We start from the raw sequence: 6,017 nt of genomic DNA, 5'->3' as shown, positions 1-6,017 counted from the left end.
ACAGGACAATGCGTCGGCTGCCGGGTGGATTCCGCGCGGGCGCGAGGGGGACCTGCGCCTCCAGACACGGGCGGTGGATGATCGCAGCGCGGCTTGCGCACAGCCATGCATGACTTTTTCCCCTCTGTGACAATGCGTGTGGGCAGACAGCTAGCAAAGTGCTTGCTCTCTGTGTTGAAGGGCAACTGCAGGCGGTGTGTGCAGGGGATATGAAGAACCAGCTCGCATTGAGATACGCCACGCTATTGAAAGATTTTTTTGAAAGGGAGTGACAATCAGATTTACATTTTAAAAATATAATTCTCTGTGTAGTAAGGAGACTACTAATAGATTAGATTGGGGCAATAATAGATGGGGAAGTCCAGTAAGGAAGCTCTTGCCATCATGTAAGGGACGTTTGATGGTGGCCCTGGCTGGGTTGATAAAGTGGACAGTTAACAAAGATACTGGAGATGGAACAGTATTTGCTTGTGAACTGGATTTGGTTACTTCCTTTCTTAAAGTTGGTGGTGAAAAAAAGAAAGGAATCAAGAGTTAGCCCCAGGGTTAGAAATGAATGGTGGTGCTACTTAATGAAACAAGAAATATGAGGGAGTGACAAACTTAGGGGAGGGGATTGAGAATTCAAGGATAAACTTACTCCTCCTACCTACCTCTGACTCTGTATCCTTTTAACAATCTCTTCCCCTTCTCTACTCCGTCCCAGCCTCTGGGAACCACTACCCCTGTGAGACCAGCTGTTGTAGATTCCACGTACGAGTTATATGTTTGGCTTTCCATACCTGGCTCACTTCACTTAATATATTGTCCTCCAGGTTCATACATGGTGCCACAAATGACAGGATTTCATTCTTTTTATGGCTGTATAGTATTCCATTGTGTATATATACCATATTTTCTTTATCCGTCTATCCATTGGTGGACACTTGAGTTAATTTCATATCTTGGCTATTGTAAATAGTTCTGCAATAAACGTGGGAGGGCATATATCTCTTTGACATAGGATTTCAATTCTTTTGGGCATATACCCAGTAGTGGGATTGCTGGATCGTATGACAGTTCTATTTTCATTTTTTTGAGAAACCTCCATACTATTTTTCATAGTGGCTGTACTAATTTGGGTTTTCACTGACAGTGTATAAGCATTCCCCTTTCTTCATATCCCTGCCAGCATTTATCTCTTGTATTTTTGTTAATAATTATTCTAACTGGAATGAGGTGATATCTTATTGTGGTTGATTTGTATCTCCTTAGTAATTAGCGATATTGACCTTTTTTTATATACCTGTTAGCCATTGTATGTCTTCTTTTGAGAATTATCTATTTGGATTTTTTGCCCATTTTAAAATCAGATTATTTGTCTTTTTGCTATTGAGTTCCTTATATATTCTGAATATTAACCTTTGTCAGCTGTATAGTTTGCAAATATTTTACCCCATTCTGTAGGTTTTCTCATCACTCTGTTGTTTCCTTTGCTGGACTCCATAAATATGTACAATTATTATGTGTCAATTTAAAACATACTAATAACAAAGAATTCAAGAATGAGAGAAATGGAGGTGTGTGGTATGCTGAATAATGTCCTCCCAAAGATATTCACATGCAAATCACCAGAACTTTATATGAGTGTTACCTTATATGGCAAGAGGAACTTTACAGGTGGATTAAATTAAGAATATTGCGGTAGGGAGAGACTCACCTGCATTAGCCAGGTGTGCCTGATATAATCACAGGGATCCTTATAAGGGAAAGGCAGTAGCTCAGAAGGCGGGGAGTAAAGCAGAGATCAGAGTGTTGCTGCTATGAGCCAAGGAATGCCAGTTGCCTCTAGGAGCTGATAGAGGTAAGAAATACATTCTCTACTATAGCAGAAGCAGTCCTGCCAACACCTTGGTTTTAGCCCTGTAAGGCTCATTTTGGACTTCTGATCTCTGGAATTGTAAAAGAATAAATTTGTGTTGTTTTATGCCACAAGCTAATTTGTTACAGTAGCAATAGGAAACTAATGGGGTGAGGGGTTGCTCCATTGAGGGAGAGCATCAAAGATGGCTTTTTTGTTGTTTTAAACTGGGGAAAGACTTGGGCATGGGACAGATGGGGTTTTGTGAAGGCCAGGAGGTGTGGGAATGCTAAGGAAAAGGTTGAGAATATGGGTAATTTGTTGTTTACGACTCTGGACTTCCAGAAAGGTATAAGAAGAGGACTTTTTAAAAGGGAATGGATGGGAGATGGGCAGAATCACAGGAATTGGTGAGACTGTCAAGTGAGAATATATAGAATAAATAAAAGGAAAATCAGAATGGAAATCTATGAGTCACATCCATGCAGGGCTTCTTAATATCTTTGTGTGTCATGTATATCTCTTTGCCTGGCTGGGCAATCTTACAAATCCCTTCTAAGAGCTGGTTTTTTTATGCATAAAATAAAGCACATGGGGTTATAAAGAAAGCCAATTATATTGAAATAGAGTTCTAGTCATGGACCTTTGAAATTCTGTGGGTCCTAAGACAAGACCCTGGATTTATGGCTTGGTAGAAAGAAACAAGAGTCAGGTTTTCCTAATGCTAGAGTTGGAATGAGTAGTGTGGAGAGTGATTCCAACTATCAAATGCTGTAGAGAAGAAAGTAGGATGACGGTTGAAAAGATATTGGAGCAGATATTTTAGTAAATGTGTTAGTTCTTTTCTCCTCCATGTATAACTGTGATTCATGTGAAGTCAAGATGCTTAAGGCAGAAAGCTATACTCTACTGAATGCAGCTTCAGTAATGGAGGACACATATGCATGGTCCAACAATCATATACACTCAGCATGGATAGTCTTAGCTCACACAAACATGCCAGAATACTGCCTTACTTCATCTGTCCCTCTTACTCGGGTCAGCTACCCCCTCATCAGTTGAGAAAGTGTCAAGTGTTCCAAGGCTAAGTACGTTTCTTGTTTTTCACTGGTTTCCACTAGCCTCTCTCCCAGGACCTCTTTGCAAGAAATACCTACTTTGATCATATCACTTATCACCTTTTTAATATATCCAATGTCATTCTTTCAGGGATCTGATGTTATCCTTTCAAGTTATTCTCAACAGAGTAGTGGGAGAAGAAGCCAGATTGTATTAAGCTGAGGAAAAAAGAAGAGGAGAAGGTTCAATTCCCCACACCTACATCATATGCCATCAGAACCTACCACTTTTTACCACGTGTTTTCATTCATCTCCTAGCATCTGCTTTCTCCCCTCACTCCTTGAAGGTTCTAGCTCCTGGCTCCTGGCCACCTTCTCCATTATGACTCCTGTACATATTCCTCGGTGATTTCAATATTCGTAGCAATGGTATTTTCAAATCCCTGAACTTTCAGTGCCTTGACCTCTTCTCTACCAATGGTCTTGTCCTCCACTCTACTCTGCCACTGATGTTCATGCCCATACCCTGGAAGCTGTCACACCCCTGCATAATTTCAACTGTCCTACTCTCCAACTACCAATTCTATCCTCTAGTTCATCCCTAGTGCCCTGAAACTGAATCCAGCAAGCTTTGTCTCACTCAGGATAGCCCACTGATCCTACTATTATGTCTCGGTCTCTCATGTCTTCACTTTCATCCTGGTTAAATTCCATGCTGCATTATTATGATCACCATCTTGCACAAAACCTAAGCTCCCTTGCCCTTCTCTGGCTTTACCATATTCATTAGACAAAATAGCAATCCTGGTTAGATTCAATTCCCCATTATTTTGCCCCTGTACCTGTGAAACTGAATGTAGCTGGGAAAAAACACATATCCATGATGATTAGTTTAAATTTAATGGCAACTCATTTCAAACTGACCGTTGTAATTCTGCCTGGTATTCCCACTATTATTTTCTAGTCCATTTACTCCCCCATACTCCTAAATGACTATTTATTTATTTAGACAGAAAGTTTCATTCTGTTGCCTAGGCTGGAGTGCAGTGACATCATCATAGCTCACAGCAACCTCAAACTCCTGGGCTCCAGTGATTCTCCTGCCTCAGCCTCTTGAGAAGCTATGACTACGAGCATGAGCCACCACACCTGGCTGATTTTTCTATTTTTTGTAGAGACAGGGTCTCACTATGTTGTTCAGTCTGGTCTCAAACTCCTGGCCTCAATCAATCCTCCTGCCTCTGCCTCCCAAAGTGTTAGGATTACAGGTGTGAGCCACTATGCCAAGCCTGAATATTTTTATTTTAACATTGAACTCTGACATTTCTTCCATCATTTTTAATCTCTGTTATTAGCTTTGTGCTTCTTTTTCACTGAAAAGAATAGAGGCAATCAAGGGAAACTTCCACAATCTTCTATCATCACTCCACCCAAATAGCTGTATTTGGCCTATATAGCCTTCTTATCTATATGTTAACTATGTTAGTAGAGTTACACTGTTCACACCTTTATCTAAGGATAGCCTCTCAACTTGTGCCCTGGATTCATTTTGTTAATATTTGCTCAAAGATATCACTCCAAGAATTCTTCTTCTTTCTAGCATCGTTACTTTCTCCTTTCTACTGGATTTTACCATTAGCGTGCAAACAAATTATTTCTCCAAATAAACAGGTGTATTTCCTCTTAAGCTCTTTTTCCACTTAATGTTCCTTTTGCTTGCAATGCTCTTTGCCCAGATAGCTGTATGCATGGCTAGCTACCTCATCTCCTTGAGTTCTTTTGTTCAAATGTGACATTCTCAATGAAACTTTCTTTGGCCACTATTTAAAATTGTACATCTATTCAGAAATCCCTTTCCTCTTTCCCTGCTTTATATAATTTTAAAAAATTGTATTTACCATGTTTTCATTTTATTACTCTCTGACAATATGCTTATTGCATGTTCCTCCCACTAGAATAAAAGCTGTATGAAGACAGGGCAGTTTATGCCCACTAAATTCCATGACGTAAAGTAGTGCTTAGCACACAAAATGATTTCTGTAATTATTTATTGAATGAATGACTATAATCGTCGAAACAGCTAAGGTCAACTACTCTTTCAGAAAGATTGGTGGTAAAGAGAAGACAGATGGTTTAAAAAAGAAGCATGGATGGCTTGGGGGAGGATTTGTTTTCAGGTGGAGGTTATGGTGTAATTAAATGGGCTCCTTTAAATGGGCTCCTTCCTCTGCAGTTTGCCCTCAGATTTTTCCACTGGGAAATTGTCTCTTTCCCCAGGTCCTGTGAGGTTCAGGCAGACTACAGTTTCTCAACCTGGATACTATTGACATTGTGCACCAGATAATTCTTTGTTGTGGGGGAGCTGTCCTGTGCATTGTTGGATGTTTAGCGGTACCTCTGGCCTCTCCCCACTGGATACCAATAACGCTCCCCTCCTATAGTTGTAGCAACCAAAAATGTCTCCAGACACTGCCAAACGTCCTCTGGGGGGCAAAATCACCCCACTTGAGAACTACTCAGAGGCTGGACAGGCAACTCAGGCCTTGTCATCTGCTTGTTTCCCTGCCCTGGCCCTAGTAATTGGTTTATTTGGGGGCATGTGACCCCATTTAGACAAATGAGAGCTATTGAAGGGATATTTGAGGGAGTTATTGGACAAGAGAAACTCTACATTGGAACGCTAAGCTGACAGGATGTGCATTGACACTGTCAGCAACTACTCTGCCAACTTTTCGGTTTCTGTCAGAGGATGAAGCCAGCAAGGGAAAGCAGAACCAGGAGATATGCTAGATTCCTGAAGATATGATTTGAATATTTAATTCCTGTTTTGACAGATGTCAAGGACGCCCTGGGTCTCCTCTGTCATGTGATATAACACAATTAGGTTTTGGTCTAAGCCAGCGGGAGATGGTTCGCTACCACTTGCAGGCACACCTGGCTGGAGGAAGTTTGTAGGTGGAAAGAAGGAGCTGGTGGTGGGAGATACTGACGGAGCCATGCCCTGGAAGTGGCAGGAAGGGATGAGAAGAGAAAGATAAAGTCTGAAAGGCGGTAGATGGAAGTGAGGGTAAGGGACAGTGGGGGTAGATAAGCTTGGAGGTGGAGGGAGCAGTTGAGA

This window comes from Lemur catta, chromosome 23 (genome assembly GCF_020740605.2).
Source record: "Lemur catta isolate mLemCat1 chromosome 23, mLemCat1.pri, whole genome shotgun sequence".
Taxonomy (NCBI): domain Eukaryota; kingdom Metazoa; phylum Chordata; class Mammalia; order Primates; family Lemuridae; genus Lemur; species Lemur catta.
Note: the sequence above shows the minus strand (reverse complement) of the source record.